This window comes from Lemur catta, chromosome 2, assembly GCF_020740605.2.
Source record: "Lemur catta isolate mLemCat1 chromosome 2, mLemCat1.pri, whole genome shotgun sequence".
In the NCBI taxonomy this organism is placed as follows: Eukaryota; Metazoa; Chordata; class Mammalia; order Primates; family Lemuridae; genus Lemur; species Lemur catta.
Genome location: NC_059129.1, coordinates 104693282 through 104712217, shown reverse-complemented (window position 1 = coordinate 104712217; position 18936 = coordinate 104693282).

The window sequence follows — 18936 nt, the reverse complement described above, 5'->3', positions numbered from 1 at the left end:
CCATCTATTTTTTATTACTGAATTAAATACTCCTTATGGCTCAATGAAATATACATTATACTATCAATCTTGAAAACAAAGAATCTAGGTTTCTTCACTCATAGCACATGACTTATGAAAGGATACAGATGTCTTAGATGTTCACGGTCAACCCATGAACCTGAGAGTACCTAAATATCAGCCTTTTAGAGCTGAAATTCCCAAATAAGTTCCCACCTTATCACTTCCTTTTTTCTATGTTCACAGAAAAATGATGTATATTGCTTTTGATCAAGTAGAAAATCTTGTGTTACTCCTGTAGTGAGGGTCCCAAAATAAGGTTGCCAGATAAAATATAGGACTCTCAGTTAAATTTGAATTTTAAATAAACAGAAAATAAATTTTTAATATAGGTATTTTCTGTGAAGTATTTGAAGCATATTTGTACTAAAAATATATTAATAGTTTACATGAAGTTAGGAAACCTTAACCCAAGAAGACCCAAAGATTGAACTTCTGTACTGCTCAGCATGAGGATAAAGAAAAGGAATATCCAATATTCTGCTTCCTGATTGGGAGTCACTTAAAATAGTAACTTGTCTCATAAACACAAAATCTGGATGAAAATTTCTAAATAATTTCCATTTTTCAATGATAATAAATATTTACATTTAAATTTTTTTTTTTTTGTCCTTTAAAAGATACAATATGTTTAAGGACACTTAGAATATGGGGAGAGGGAAATCACTTCTAAAAGACAATTGATAATATAAATTAATGTTCTTACATATTCAAAGATGATATTCATGAATGGTATTTAGAATACCATGCCTGATGTATCTATCAAAAAATAAGCAGTTATCTAATTGTTGTAGTTTTTAATATCTTCTAGATCAACCATCATCTCCTCCACATGGATCTCCATAACCTTCTTTTCCACTGTAGGTCCCCCTTTCCCTGTATCTCCTTTTCCACCTAATCTTCTGTCCCTTAGAAGCCCCCCTCCTCCTCTACCCCATCTTCCACCATCTCCTTCTCACTCTCCATCACTTGCCCCTCCTCCACCCATCTCCCACCACCTCTTCTACCACCCTCACCACCATTCTAATCACTCCTTTCACTGCCTGCTTGTTTCTTTCGACAAGAGTGAATTACAGAGAGTCGAAATTCTATCACATTTATACTTCCTTCCCTGTCAAGCACCCTTCTCATTGGCACCTTATTATTGGCACATGCTATCTTCTCCCAAACAGTTCCACTACTTCTAATGATCTTGGATGGATCTTCATGAGCAGCAAGTAGGTGTACCAAGGTCATAGTTGTCATGGAAGAAAATCCATAATAATTAGGCTGGCAAATTCTTGCTATTTTTTGATTTTTTCAATTTAGCAAGTTCACATATTGTCTGCAGAAATGTGTACTTATATAGCATCATCCAGTATGATTATTGGTGAAAGAGAGAAAACAACCATTTATAAATAGAATATTCTATGTTTAGAATAATGATATCTAAATATTCAGTGGCTTAAAATTAAATTTAAAATTTATAACTAATTTAAACAACTAGCTTCAAGTAAGTGTATTTATTTACATTTTGTGTATCAGACATTGCCCTAAATGTTTTATGTATGTTATACCCAATCTTTAGAACAAATTTTATGGATGTACAACATTATCTCTATTTTATATCTGGTAAAACAGGTTCATTAAGCTGAGAACTTGCTCAATGCCACTTTAAGCAAATGGTTTAAATGGGATTTAAACTTAGACCTATCTCTTTTCAAGCACTTTCTAGAAAATACTATTATTTTTTAAATATGACTTTAACATACAATTTTAAAAATCTGAATTTACATTTGGGGAAGTTGGGACAAGAAAAGTGAGAGTTTCTGATTGAGAGTTATGGAGTTTGTTTGAATTACCACTGAACTTTCAAGTGGAATAGTCTAGGTGACCTTAGAGATTATGGGACTAAAGCTTGAATGGACTTGGGTAGATTTGAGAGTCAGCTGTGTAGTCATAATTTTTGAAACATGGAGAATAGATGTACATGCTGATGAAGAGGATGTAGAGAGTAGGGAAAGATCAATCAAGAGAAGAACTGTCATGCCCTCATGTTGGGTGGGAAAAGGAAGACAAAGTAAAGGTACAAAACAAGAAGCCAGAGAGGCAGGAGGACCATCTGAGCAGGGTTATGTCACAACAGCCAAGAAAATGATGTTTTCAATAAATAAGCCATCAGCATTGCTATGTACTGCAGGTAATCTGAGTAGGGTGAATAGGGAAAGGCAACTAGGTAATAACCTTCAGCTGGCTGAACTTCTCCGGGTAACACAGTGAAGGGAAAGGAACAGGGAAGTTTAGGCTATTGATGCCTTGTCCCCTATGTATATTCCCCAGGGGTGTCCTGACTAAGATTCGCCTAGTCTAGAAGCCAGGGTACTTATTTAAGTCTACCTCTTAGGGTCAACAATAACCTGAGGGTAATTTGTCTTTGGGAACTACCAAGCTTTCGCATTTGTGTTTGTTTTCTTTTCCCCTCTGTATCAGTGGTAGAGCACTCTCCTCTTTGTTGTGGGCATATAGTTACAGTAATACTTTCTTCTCCTTTCTGTGATTAACAGTGGTACTCTTTCATCATACAAATTATCTGTACAATCTTATATTTCACTTCTCAAATTAAAAGAGCTGTCATTTCCACTTTTTCAGAATTTAGTCTTTCAAAAATGCTCCATGTTAGATAATATTATCCCTATTTTATGGGTGAATAACTTGAGAATGAAATTGCATATAATAAAGTTATTATACATTTATTCTGTACCAGGAACTGTGCTAAGCACTGCATGCATTTTGTCTCATTTAGTTCTCATAAATTAACAAAAATAAAAGAAATAAATGAAAAAAAGATAGCAAGTATGGCAAAATCTTATTGAATTTGGGTGATAGGAATATAGAGGTTCATTATACCGGTATTATTAATTTTTGTGTGTTTTAAATTTTTCATCAAATATTTGAAAAATCTTATAATTTAAAAAAAGGTGAATCTTACCTCATTTTCATGTACCTGTTTCCCATTTATATGTCTTCTTTGGAGCAACGTCTATTCAGGTCCTTTTCACATTTTTTAATCAGAGTATTTGTTTTAATGCCATTGAGTTGTATCAATTTCTTGTATATTTTTGACATTGACCTCGTATTAGATATATGGTTTGCAAATATTTTCTCCCATTCCATAGGTTGCCCTTTCATTTTGTTGATAATTTTCTTTGCTGTGCAGAAACTTTTTAATTTGATGTAGTCCCAAGTATTTATTTTTGCTTTTATTGCTTGTGCTTTTGGGGTCATATCCAAAAATATTGTTGCCAAAGTCAATGTCATGGAGGGTTTTTTCAATGTTTTCTTCTAAGAATTTTATGATTTTGAATCTCACATTTAAGTCTTTAATACTTCTCAAGTTAACTTTTGTGAGTGGTGCCAGATAGGCATCCAATTTTATTCTTTTGCATGTGGACATCCAGTTTTCCCAACACTATTGATCAAACAGAACTCACATCTGTTAGGATTACTGTTATTAAAAAGACAAGCAGGACTGGGTGCAGTGGCTCACGCTTGTAATACTAGCACTTTGAGAGGCCGAGGCGGGTGGATCGTTTGAGCTCAGGATTTCAAGACCAGCCTGAGTAAGAGCGAGATCCCCTCTCTACTGAAAATAGAAAGAAACTAGCTGTACAACTAAAAATATAGAGAAAAAATTAGCTGGGCATGGTAGCGCATGCCTGTAGTCCCAGCTACTAGGCAGACTGAGGCAGTAGGATTGCTTGAGCCCAGGAGTTTGAGGTTGCTGTGAGCTAGGCTGATGCCATGGCACTCTAGCCCAGGCAACAGAGTGAGACTCTGTGCCCTCCCACTCCCCTCCCCCCCCCCAAAAAGACAAGCAATAACAAGTGTTGGCAAGGAACTGGAGAAAGAGAATTCTTGTGCACTGTTGGTGGGAATATAAATTGGTACATCCACTATAAAAAACTATATGGAGGTTCCTCAAGAAACTAAAAATAGAATTACCATAGGATCCAGCAATCTTACTTCAGGGTATATATCTGAAGGAAACAAAATTAGTATTATATCTCCATAAGATATCTGCACCATTCATTGTAGCATTATTTACAATAGCCAAGACATGGAAATAACTCAAGTGTCTGTAGATGGATGAATGAATAAAGAAATTGTGGTATATTTATATAATGGAATACTATTCAGCCCTAAAAAGAAGGAAATTCTGTCATTTGTGACAACATGGATAAACCTTGAGGACATTATGTGAGGTGAAATAAGTCAGACAGAAGACAAATACTATACGAACTCACTTATATGTAGAATCTAAAAAAGTCAAACTCATTAAAAACAGAGAGTAGAATTAGAATGGTGGTTTCCAGAGGCTGGGACCTTACTGGTCAAGCGTACTAATTTTCAGTTTTAAGAAGAATAAATTCTGGGGATTTAATGCACAGTATGGTGACTATAGTTAACAATACTGTATTGTATACTTGAAATTGTTAAGAGAGTAGATCTCGAATATTCTCACCCCCCCACACACACACACCAGGAAAAATGTATAAGGTTTCTAAAAGTGCTACTTCAACACCAAAAAAATTGAAAATTAGAGCCTATGTTGTCCCATTTTACAAATGAAGAAACTGAGATTCTGGAAAGTCAAATAACTTGACCACAGGTGTTCAGTGACAAGCTAGAATGGGATCCCAGTTTTGACTCATAGCCTGCTTTTCACCACTGCGCCAGAGTCCTGTGGGCTGGGAACAGTGTTTTGTGCCCTTACTCACTCACCTCATTTACGGTTCTCCCAACAGTCCTATGGGAGTGCATTAATATCCCAATATTGTAGATACCGTGCAAGAAGTTCAACTTGCAGAAGGTCAGCCAGTTCCATAGTGATTGTCTACTCCAGTTTTTGATATCAACCTTCTGGTTCCAGGATCAGTTTCTTTCTCAGTGAGGAAACCTCAGTACTTAGAAAGTTTGCTCCAACCTGGCTCCAAGCTCTGATCTCCCACAGGAGCTTTGCTAGGCTCTTTGGCCCTACTAAATGGTATCCTCTATGTTAGTCTCACAAAAACCATTGACTTTACATATCACTTTGAAAAAAATACAAAATATTGATGGCAAAAGTTCTATACATACCCTCTGACAAGAGTTCATTTACTCAGAGGATGAATTTTTATTATGTGCCAAAATATAAGGAATTATGCTAACCACTTCAAAAGTGCCCAACGACATAAAATAGCTAATAAGCCATAAATAAGCCTAAGAGATACTAATCCTTATGATTTTTGCATGTGTGCTATTTGAATTGGGTAAAATTGGGCAAAATTGGGCAAATCAGACATACTTGATCTTATTCCACATGCAAAACTCCAGAGGGTATAACTAAAGCTAGGGATAGGAAAATACAGGGGGAAGATACTTTGCTTGCTTATGAGAAATCACTTCCTGACATTGCTTTTGCTCTACTTTAAGTAAGCATCAGTTCCTGACAATTCAGACTGCCAAAAAACCAAAATGTGCTCCTACAAGATGTAGTCAAATCTAAATTCAATCACCATTTTCAGCAATATTATAGAATAGAATTACATTAAAATAGGCTAAAGGGCTGTATTTAAATACTCTCTGAAGTTCCTCCTAATTCTGAAATTTTGGGATCCTTCTAAATTATAACCATACAGAATGAGGTGACATGGAAAGAGAAACAGGTTATCTGTGAGGAAGATAAGACATGATGGAAGAGTTGGCCCTACATTAAAATTTTTCTCTTTGAAGATCTCTTTGCCAATTGCAAAGCTCATCTCCTAAGACTTTGATGGCAATTCTATGATGTTAAATCATATAATATATATACTTTGGGACTGGAATAAAATTGTATGCCATAAGAGAACAGTATTGTATTTAAATATTAGTGGGTATGGAGGGAGAAAAATTGTAATTGGGTACAATTACAGCAAATGTGGAGCAATTTGATTCTAGCCATTACTAATTAGATATCAGAGTTTGTATTGTGGTGAAAAATAAACACGTTCAAATTTAATATTGCTGATTTTAAAGTCAGCCATATGACAGTTTCTGTATACTGATTTATTTTAAGAATGATTATGATGTTGAACTTGATAACACAAGTTAACAAACTTTCTAATTAATTTCAAGGAAACTTTTTTCTGGTTTATTTTGAAAAAATAATTATTAACACCTGTGCTCTAGGAACACCTTTTTTTTTCCAGGTCATTCCTTTTGTTCTCTTTTAAGTAAGTATTAATTTTTAATTCAGTGGAAAGGGGTGAAAAGAGGATTAAATGACTTTCATTGGCAAGAAGAAGAAAATTTTTAAAAAGCCAGTTTATTCTTTTTTTAATTTTTTATTTTTAATTATCATGGGTACATAATAGTTGTATATCTTTATAGGGCAGCACATGTGATGTTTTGATATAGGCATACATTATGAATTATTCTAATCAGGGTCATTGGGGTATCCATCACCTCAGGCATTTATCATTTCTTTTTGTTAGGAACATTCCAATTCCACTCTTCTAATTATTTTAAATTATAACCTATCTTATTGTTGATTATAGCCACTTTCTTGTGCAATCAAATGCTATTCATTCTATAGAATTATCTAACTATATTTTTGCACCCATTAACCATTCCCACTTTATTCCCCCACCACCCCGCTACCCTTCCCCAGATGCTGGTAACCATCATTCTATACTCTGTCTCCATGAGATTGATTATTTTTAATATTTAGCTCCCACATATAAGTGAGAACATGTGAAATTTGTCTTTTTGTTCTTGGCTTATTTCACTTAACATAATGTTCTCAGTTGCATTCATGTTGTTGCAAATGGCAGGATTTCATTCTTTTGTGTGGCTATATAATATGCCTTTGTGCATATGTATCACAATTTCTTTAACCATTCATCTGTTGATAGACACCTAGGTTGATTCCAAATCTTGGCTCTTGTGAATAGTACTGCAATAAACATGGAAGTGCAGATGTCTTTTTGATGTACTGAATTCTCCTCCTTTGGATATATACCCAGCAGTGGGATTGCTAGGTCATATGGTAGTTCTATTTTTTGTTTTTTGAGGAACCTGCATACTGTTCTCTATAGTGGTTGCACTAATTTACATGCCCACCAACAGTGTATGAGGGTTCCCCTTTCTCCACATCCTCAGCAGCATTCGTTTATTGCCTTTTTGATAAAAGCCATTTTAACTGGGATGAGATGATTTCTCATTGTAATTTTGATTTGCATTTCTCCGATGACTAATGCTGTTGAGAATTTTTTCATATACCTGTTGGCTATCTGTGTATCTTCTTTTGAGAAATGTCTATTCAGATTTTTTGCCCATTTTTTACTTTATTTGATTTTTTAAATTGTTTTTATTTCACCATATTTCGGGGGTACAAATGTTTGTGTTACATATATTGCATTTGCCCTACCTGAGTCAGAGCTTCAAGCATGTCCATCCTCCAGATGGTGTGTACCGCACCCATTAGGGGTGTGTGTGTGTGTGTGTGTGTGTGTATATATATATATATATATATATATATATATATATATATATATATGCCCATCCCTTCCTTCCCCCTTCATCTGCCCAACACTCGATGAATGTTATTACTATATGTGCACTTAAATGTTGATCAGTTAATACCAATTTGATGGTGAGTACATGTGGTGCTTGTTTTTCCGTTCTTCACTTCACTTCACTAAGTGATACTTCACTTGGTAGAATGGGCTCCAGTTCTATCCAGGATAATACAAGAGGTGCTAGATCACCGTTGATTTTGTGGCTGAGTAGAACTCCACGGCATACATATACCACATTTTATTAATCCACTCATGTTGATGGACACTTGGGTTGTTGCCACATCTTTCCAATTGTGAATTGTGCTGTTTTAAAATATTCTAGTGCAGATATCTTTTTTATAGAATGTCTTTTGTTCCTTTGGGTAGATGCCCAGTAATGGGATTGCTGGATCAAATGGTAGTTCTACTTGTAGCTCTTTGAGGTGTCTCCATATTACTTTCCACAGAGGTTGTGCTAGTTTGCCGTCCCACCAGCAGTGTATGAGTGTTCCTGTCTCTTCACATCCATGCCAACATTTATTGTTCAGGGACTTTTTGGTAAAGGCCATTCTCACTGGAGTTAAGTGATATCTCACTGTGGTTTTGATTTGCATTTCCCTGATGATTAGAGATGTTGAGCATTTTTTCACATGTTTGTTGCCATTAGTCTATCTTCTTTTGAAAAGTTTCTAAATGGTCCTGGGAAAACTGGATATCCATATGCAGAAGAAAGAAACTAGACCCTTACCTCTCACCATATACAAAAATCAAACTAAAATGGATCAAAAACTTAAATCTAAGACCTGAAAGTACTAAAAGAAAACTTTGGAGAAATGCTTCAGGACATTGGTCTGGGCAAGGACTTCTTGAGTAATACTCCCAAAGCACTGGCCTATATTCTTTCAACATTGTTACAAAAGCAGACGTGATAATGAGCTTTGATGGGATGAGCTGCAAAAATGGCTTAGGATTCAGGAGTCAGTATACTATAGCTCACAGATCAAATCCAGCTAGTTTTAAGAAACAGGAAGCAGGAACGCAGCATTTTCAATCTTTTTAACCACTAATGAATTAAAATGTTATTCTTTTTTTGTGAATATAAAAATCACACAAATAAGAAAAGCTTATTAACATTGCATCATAAAGTACATTGGACTTTATTAGGCCTACTGTAATTTTTGTCCTTTAATTACATAAGTTTATGTTAATAAAATGACATTGGCAATGATCAAGACATAAGTATTAATTTATTCACTCAATTGATCTATATCCTGTATATTAAGTTATTAAAGAGCTCTGTAAATAAGTCTGACATTCACCCAGCTTTGGAAATCTCGGGCATATATAAAATAACACTAGTCATAGTAGCTAATAGTTTTTGGTATCAAAGCAGAAAGAAAACAGCAATAGAGTCATCCCTAATGTTTTTCTGTTCCCTCCCACTGACAGCCAAAATGCCATATCTGGCCCTCACTGACACTTACTTTAACTTTCATAGGAGCCTTCTGTTTCCTTTTCTCCATTCTCTCTGGTTATTAAACCTCAGTCCTTAACTCTGAAGTGATCTCATCCAGGCCAGCGATTTCAATCACCATCTTTACAAAAATAACACACATTTCTATGACCAACCTAAATCTCTTTCCTGAGCTTCATACTCCTATATTTCACTGTTTAATGCATATCTCTCAAATGAAGTAAAAAGGCACCCCAACCCTAATTTCTTTAAAACTATGTATATCTCCCTGACTCCCCTGGTGCCCTGCCAGCCTACCCTATCTAAAATTCCACCAGTGACCCCTGCTTTCCTCTCTGGACCACCTTTCTAGTGATTCCATAAGCTGGGCTCACAAATCTTTCCATGTTTTGTTTTTTCAATTAACCAAACTTTTATTTTTTTTACAAATATCTCCTATTTAACACAAATCTGCCTACTTCTTTTTTCTGAAACATTCGTGTCTTCCTGTCTATCCACCTTCCTGGATGTTAGTCCCTTGATCTGGATAGTTTTCTTCTCATTGTCAATGTTCTTGCTGGCCAATTCCAAGAAGCACTTTAACCATACCCCAAAAACTAACTTTCCCATTTCTGTAGCTCATATTTTTCATAATAATTTGCAACACTCTGTCTTCAATTGCAGTTAAATATAAATACGTCTTACATAGTTAAGGATAGGAACTACATTTCATTTCTTTTTGAAAACTTGACACATCCTGCAACGGTTCCAGGGACTCTAAATAAATACTTATGAAAGAAATGAATCATTCCACTTTCTGTAGCTATATTTTGCTCTTAAAGGCAATTTGTTTTCCCAATTGTTCAGTGATTTTCACAATATTGTTTTTTTAATATAAAAAGCAATGCATTTACATTTTAGAGAGATTGGAAATATTGAAAAATATAAAGAAGAAATCAAAATTGCCTATTATCTCATTGGCCTTGTATCAACACTTCTGACATTGCAAATTTACTTCTAAACTCTATTCCTATGTTTATACTTAGATATTTTGTTTAGCTGTACATAATATATATTTTTTAGAATATACTTGATATTTTTACCATTGCCTATAGATTTTCACAATTTTTAAAGCAACCAATTTATTAGTACTTTACTAATCTTAAGTATAGATATTATCAACATTTCTGATATTTTTATAAATGTATTAGTAAATACTCAAAATACTCTAGAAGTACTAAATGCAAATAAAGGGTGCAAGAAGAAAGGAATTAAGACAGCTCTGTTTATAGTCCTATGATTCTATATGTATATAATTAAAGCTTAGAACCTAAAGTGTTTGGGAAATTTGTACTCATGTTTCCAAGAATACAAAATAAGAAGAAAAAAAAAACTATCATTGTGGATTCGTGTGATCTTTCATTTATTAAAAAAAAAGTCACTGAACATCCACACTGTGTTAAATACACAGTGAACAAGACATACCAGGTGACTCCCCTCAAAGAACTTACATTCTAATTGGGGAAACAGTATGTGGTTAAACAAATAAGTGAAACCATTACAGTCTGTCATAAGTGCTAAGAAGGAAATAAAAGGGTTGCTGTCCTAGAGAATAGCAAGACAGAATGGACTCAGAGAAAGGACCAGCTACAAGAAGAGCAGAGGGACTGTTCCTGACAGAAGAATGGAAAGTACAGAGTGCTGAGGAGAGACAGGGCGTGCTGTCCTTTAGAAAAGGATGGAAGGTCGGCCAGCCTTACCAATGTTAGCAATGAAGTGAAACAAGTAGGAAGGAGTTTGGAGAGATGGGCAGGACTTGGACCATAATATTGATCTTAGCTGTTCTGCGAGAGTGTAATATTTTATATATTAAATAATCAGATCTATAACACATCTAAATATAAAAGCTGCTTAGACTTTGCAATTCATCCTATTATTTCTTTCCGTTTATTTGTAAATGTATACATACAGAGATAGCGGTTAAAATCCACAACTCTTAATAAAAATTAGTAAATTTTCTAATTAAGTCATTTATATAGCTATAAAAATATAGGTTTTTTTTAACTTTGGGTAAAACTGAATGCATTTAATGCAGTAATGCATGGAAAAATGTTGATTGAATCTGAATTGCTGTTATTGCAAAGAGTAGGATATAAAATTCAAATATATTGGAGGAAATTTATACTCAATATCAGTTACTGCTGGTCTGTATTTTATCTTCTTTAAATAAAAGTAATTAAAATAGGAATCCAAGGAAATGGAAAATAAATCTGAATATCACCTCAATAAATTACTTTGTTAATTGTTTGATACTGCTAACAACTCATTAAATCACATAGATGATTCTAAAATGTATAAATTATTCACAGGCAGTTTTTAATATGTAAGCCATTTCTTAGCACTCACACACTCCTTGGCTGCCTTTTGCCTTCATATATTTCAGCTGAATTTTGAACCCACCTGAAGCTTAGTAAACCTAGCCAAAATGTATTTAACAATAGGGCAATGGTAGACATCCAGTATTCACATCACATATTCTACACCACCTCCCTTTATTTTAATCTGTTTTCAGCCTACATTTCTATCTACCTTTTTTCATCAATTTCGCATTTGTCCAGCTCATCCAGATTCACAACTTGTTCATTCTTTGGGGCTTCTCACCTGCTGGTGGTCAGATGGAGGAGCAGCTTAGAGACAGGAGGGAAGGGTTCAGGAGCTGGTTTTTTATTTTTGCTTCTTGGGGTTTTCCCCCCCCCCAAAGCAATGTGGTTCATTAGGAGTGGGGCCAAGTGGGCTATGGTGGGTTGAGGTAGGGATGAGATGGGTGTCCCCTTCCTCAGGGATGGCAGCCGTGATGGTGAGAGAGCACTCCATTACACCCAGGACAGGGACATTCTCATTGACACATAGTCTTTGGCCAGGAAGCTGAGAGGCCAAGCTACCTTGGGCCAGGGCTGAACAATCACGTCAGGCGAGCCTGCCTCTAGTCCAGCAGGCAATTGTAGTGCCATCACCTCCATCTTCTCTTCCTCAAACATCAGTTTCTGGTGTTTTAATTGCCATAAGACGTAGGTCTCCATACCATCGCGGACCTCCACATTGATCGTGTGCCTCCTAACATTCTCCTAGGACTTGAGATTATCACCCCTAGAATCCCCTTCTTGTGAATATGTGAAGAACCCAGGCATAAACCTTTTCTTTGAGTTCAGTATTTATTGAAGATTGATAGATAGGGGTACATGTTTTATAAAATAGACTTTTGGACCCAACTAGAATCTACTGAAATCAAACTCTCTTGAATTAGAAACTGGAATTTGCATTCTAATCAATACCTCTGGTTATATTTATTTACACTATGGTTTGAGAATGCCCATTGTTAAGAGTTCACTTATTTAAATGCACTTGTGTCTAAAATCTGCCTCTTTCCATGCAGGACTTCCAATGGCTAAATTCCTTAAAACTCTAGGAAAGCCAAAATGGGTGACTACGGAAAATACAAAAAGAATGTTTATTTTGTTTAGTTTCTTAGTGTTTTTATGATATCAGTATCTGAGAGATAAATATACTTCAAATTAGGAAAAGAAATTTTTTTTTCATGAAGAGAGATGGCATTTAAACTAGAACTTAAAAGACTCAAATATTTGAGTGAGCAAAAGGACGCGCTTGGGACTCTGACTCGGGGGGGATGGGTGGGACATGGACAATGTATATGACCTAAACTTATGTACCCCCATGATGAGCTGAAATAAAAAAAAAAAAAAAGAGAGAGAGAGAGAGACATTATGGTTCCAGAGTCTCAAACCTATGGATATATGTAAATAGAGTAAAATTTAGAAAAATATCTAGGTAGAAAGACTAAAAGTTAGCTACTAAAATTCTTTGGTGTCTGAAAATGAAATCCTGCTATCTAAGAAACTCAGCATAGCTGGAATTCCCAGGAAAGGCTTGGGAATGCATCAGAAATAGCCCTAGCTACTTTACACTTCAAAACTGAAGTAACAGATACCTAAGCAACTTACCTGCCTTCCAGAAACAATTCTTTACATAAAGGAACGTGGAGCATGTGATATACCTAGTGGTAGAAGGCTGCTTAAACTGGGAGGTAGGGTAAACTTTCTGGAAGAAGTACCCCTGGGTAAGCACATTCAAAGAAGAAGAAGGCATGCTTCACTTCCCTGTGAAAGAATACTGGTAGGCATGTTTGGAAGAACCTAGCAATCATCCCTCCACGTAGCTCATTAAAAAGAGAGAGAGAGAGAGAGAGAGAGAGAGAGAGAGAGAGAAGATTTGCCTCAAGTCTTAGGGTAGCTGAATATGTGAAGTGATATTTTCTGAAATATTATTTTAATTTTTAAGCATTCACATATTTCAGCAGACTGTGTTATTCCCAAATGTTATTCTTTTTTCAACAAATGTATTTAATATAATGTTTGCTATAATGTGCAAACAGCCAGAGGGCTTTGCCAGCACTGGAATTGGATAAAATTTACTTCAGATAAAATGGATTCAAAACATCCCAAAGACCAAAAGTTCCTAAAAATTGAGCCCTCTCTGTCTTCTGGCCCCATAGACCAGAGACCAAGCACAGGGTCATCTTCATGAAGGAGAAGCTTTAGCTTTAATGCTAATGCGGTGTCTCCTGCTTGCTGACTGTGTAACCTTGGGCAAGTCATTTAGCCTATTAATAGACCTTTTCATCTGCAAACACGAATAATAATACCTACAGAAGAGGGTTGATTAGACCATCAAATATATGCGTAAGTGCCTTGTGATGCTGTTAATTATATAAGAGCTAAAATAATTAATATACTATTAAAATTATATTTAATATCAATCAATTCTTGATTTTCAAAAAGCTATCCAGCATGACAGTATTTATTTTTTTGAAAAGAATGCTGTACTCTTGTGTGTCACTCATTTATATTTTTGTGGCAAGCAATGCAAGAGGTCTGACACTTGAATGTTTATGTTCAAGCCCTCTATTACATGTAACATAGCATTCTTCTTCATTACCAACATATGCAGGCTAAAAGGCTTACATACTTTATATCTCTTCTCTTATTGATGTCATTTATAAGTAGAAAAATTGAGTAATTCTGGAATAATTTATGACAATATATTTGTTTTCTGATTTTTTGCTCTTGTTGTTATACTCCAGTACTCAGGTTTTGTGCCACACTGGAGCATGATTTAGCACATTCTTTGTAATTTAGAAGTGGATAAGCACCCTTCCCTCCTACCACTAACCCCAAAACTCATTGCCATTTTTCAGAGTCAGCCAGAAGTGTGATGAGCTTGCAACAAGCAGAATTCAAAGAGACAAAATCAAAGAGCATACTCAGCATTACTACACTGCATACCCAAAGGAATGGCAAATGGTACATGAGCAGGAACTAATGGCTAATGTCCTGTGGAACATTACAGTGATTTTCCAATAGGTAACCACGTGGGTTTGGAGGCTATTCTTTGGGAGACACATTATATCAATCCACAGAAATTATAATCACTTCAGGCTGAAATTATTTAAATCAGCTTTGTTTGACTTGTTTTTCATTTCCTGAGAGTTTACAACATAGATAACTATTATAGATAAACGTATATGTACATAAACACACAGGAATAAAATAGAGAATGAGAGTCATTTTAAGATTCTATTTCTACACTTGTCAATATATTTACTCAACACTAATAGTTTTCCAATCCCAGGGCTGGGACAATCTTTTTCATACTGAATTTAAATGCTATGCATTTTTTTCTCTTGCAGTGAAGGTTTCTCTGTTGGCAAATACGAGAGCACACAAGTGCCTTCCATAATGAGAATGAAGGCATGATGATTCATTAAAGAACCTTTTTTCAAATTTCAATACAGTTTTAACAATTCACAAAATTACCATTACTGGGCTTAACTCCTCTGAGGTAAATAAGCACTTTAATTTTATTTAAACTGGGAAAACATTTGCTAAACTAATCTGACACCTTTTGGGACAGTATCAGTTTCATCTCCCTGAGGCTTCTGGGCTACAAACAAATCTTTCTTTTCTAACATTTAGTGCTATGGAAAATGATGCTGGTAGTATTTGCCTTTCACTAAGCATAATTTTATAGAAAGTAAAAACCAAGATAATTATAAAACACACTTGAATAATTTCTTTATGGAAGGGAAAATAAAGATTACTGTGCACTCTGTAATTTTACCTGATATTTTTCTGGCATTATTTTTCTGCTCTTAACCATCTCAACAATTACCTTCAGCCTCTCATTGTTACAGGAAAAAAAAAAAAAACCATATCAGCCTCCCCCTATGTTGAGAATTTTATTTTAGTTTTCTACTTAATTTGAAAGATCTGATTCTTGGAGGCTAAACAATAGTTATATGTGAGTTCAGAGTTCTGCTGGTGGTCCTAATCTATACCTGATTTCTACTCTTATGAGAAAATCTGAATAAGTCACAGTTTCAGGTTTTTCTTTCAGGCAATGAGTTTAACAACTCTTGTGACTTAGTTATATATCCTGAACCCTGTTCCAAATTTGTATACATAAAAAATTTACACATAATTCTACATATAACATCAAATGTTAACATGTATGAATTTTTTAAATAATTTAGACTAATATTGTTACTAGCATTCTTTTCAAAACATGTTTCCATTTTGGAAATAACAAACCACATTACAAAATTTTCAGAAAGGACAACAAAGAAGAATTACCCATAATTTCAACTGACTAACCATTATAATCATTTTTATGTTTCTCCAGTCTGAGACTAAAACTTGGATCTCAGTCTGTCTCCAAACTGTATTTATTCTGCTCTGTCCTTATTCACACTGTCTAGAATTTTAACCCAACTTAAATTACCAAACCTTTCCAATTTATCTTTGAGACTATTCAGAAGATCTCACAAATATTCCCAAACTTAGAACTTTGGTAACCAGGAGGGACCCCGTTGAACCAGCGGTTCCTGCTCTGGTCTGCACTGTGATGGCTGTTTAAGAAACACCCTATTCCCTCCTTGCATTGACACTGCTGCCATTGAGTCTATTCTAAGCCTGCCAGTAGCTGAGGCAGAATACATCATCATTGTATGGCTGACAATGCTTCCTGCTATTGCTGTCAACGTTTCTGACATCAGCTTTACTGAATGCACTCACGCTGATTTGCACTCTTAGTCTCCCAAAGATTTTTTAATAAAATGGCTGGAATTCTAGATTCTTCTCCCAAGAGTAACCATACATCCATAAAAACAGGGCTAGTAGTGTTGAGGATAATAGTGTTGGTGATGATACTGATGCCAAGAGAGTCATCATAATCTGTGCTATGCTCAGCAGTATCACCTCCCTCCAGCTTGGCCCACTGTCCTTGAACCTCTTCTTTTGTAGTTCAGTTTGTTGCTAGGCAGTCTTCAAAAGAGGCAAGGCCTATCGGACCTCTCAAGTAAGCACAAGTTAGGCTTATGGTAGGACACTAATAAGGGTATATTTTCCTCCATTCTCTTGTATTCCATTCAGGAATATCATGTGATATGCACTGTGCTCAGAGTTAGGGATACAAAGTAAATGAAGCAGTTACAGAATGAGATATCACCTTATCCCAGTTAGAATGGCTTTTATTATTAATGAAAAGTCCAAAAACAATAGATGCTGGCATGGATGCAGACAGAAAGGAACACTTATACACTATTGGTAGGACTGTAAATTAGTAAAACGCTTATGGAAAACACTACAGGATTCTTCAAAGAACTAAAATTAGACCTACCATTTGATCCAGCAATTCCACTATTGGGTATCTAGTGAAAGGAAAAGAAGACTTTCCATCAAAAAGACACAAGTACTCAAATGTTTATTGCGGCACAATTCACAATGACAAAGATGTGTAATCAACCCAATCAATTCATAAGTGGATTAACAAAATGTGGTATATGTATAGCATGGAGTACTACTCAACCTTAGTAGTATCTTTTGCAACAATCTGGATGGAACTGGAGACCATTCTCCTAAGTGAAGTATCTCAAGAATGGAAAAACAAACACCACATGTACTCACTATTAAAATAGAACTAACTGATGAGCACAAATGTACAGAGAGAAGTAAAACTCAGTGGAAATCAACCAGGGAGGAGGGTGAAGGAGGGGAGGGGCAAAAATCTACCTAATGAGTACAATGAACACTATCTTGGTGATGGGCTCACCTATAGTCAGGACTCAAGCATTATAAAAGCAATCCATGTAATCTAAAACATGGTATTAATTTGTATTATACCATGTAATTTGTATTATATCATTAATACATTAATATTATTTGTATTAATATTAATATTTTGAAATTTTAAAAAAAGCAGTTATAGTTTTATCCACATGGAATTTGTAGTCTTTTTTTGGAGGGGGAGATGGTAATCAAATATTTCCAATATTGATGATGAATGTTGTAAAAAGCAAAGTACAGGCTGCTATATGAGGCTATAAGAAAAGGTTTCTAATGTCAGGCAAAGACTGCAAATCAGCACAGTCATGTTTGAGTGTGTGCTTGTGTATTTGTGCTTGTGTGTGTGTGTCTGTGTAACTGGCCCATGTCCCTATTCTGACACCCTACTGTATCACATGGAGTGACTTTATGAATTTAAATTGCCTACTTGGCCCCTGAGGCAGCTGTGTTGGCACCATAGGCCCAGTAAGTCAGAAGACATTCTAGCTGTGAAACCTGAAGAATGAGTGTAATGCTTCTCACCCTAATTTTAAAATATCCTATGTTTTAGCACCATAATGGATATAGCATTTTTGCATGCAGAGCTATTTGAAAATCCAAAGTTACTGCTACTGCTCCTTCACAGTTTACTCCTGTTGTTAATGATAATAAATATACCTTTTTATCATGACTTCTTTTGTTCTTTGTAATTACACTACATATATCATTTTTTACATGCAGCTCTATTCTCTATTTTTCTGTACCAAATAATGTATCCTACTTTTCCATTTGAGTATCAAATAAATTGCCACATATAATGATGTTTCCATGTAAACATGTCATTCCTTACCAAATAGACTGTAACTCTAATGTGGGCAGAGACTGTTAGCTATACAGTGAACTCTGTAGCACCTAGGTCAACCAATGCAAAGGACATGGAGGTGTTCAATAAATAGCCATTGTCTCATAAGCTTATTTTCCAAGAATGTTACTAGACACATTTATTAATAATAGTTTACCAACTGCCCAGTCCTTCAAAATGAAACAACTTAGTAACTTTGGAGTATGTTTATTTCATTCAAGTAATTCTCTCTGCCCTTCCATGTTTAGATCATTTCTCTATTTGGGAGTTACACAAGGCTAATGGTAATATTTTTAGTGCCCATTAGTTTACCAGACAAACTTAATGAAGATCTCAGAATTATTGATTTATTTAGATTTTTTCTAACTCCTCTAACACATTTCTCTAGCCAAATGCCAAATTACAGACTACGTAAATAAAGAAACTTTATGTAAACTACGCACGAAAAAGATTGCACTTCTTGACATTATTAAAAAGAACCAAAAATCTTACTCTAAAGTTGTAAAAATGCAATACATAACTAAGAGCAATTTATCACTGATAATTTCAAGTGGTCATATAATGTAGGATTAGCTAAACAGAAATAAAACTTTCAATGAATATTAAACCCTTGTTCACGAAATGTGCTCACGTATATAATGTAGATATTTATTTAAACATATTACTTTGGCTGAGAGAACATAAAGTATACTTTTCTCCATTCAAAGGCAGAGGAGAAAGTCAACAAATAACGCTCTTAAAGATGAATGCAACTTTCAGATAAATGAGAAACGCAAAACAAAGCAATTTACTTTGAGTGAGAATAACTTTCATTTTTGTATGGTTCTG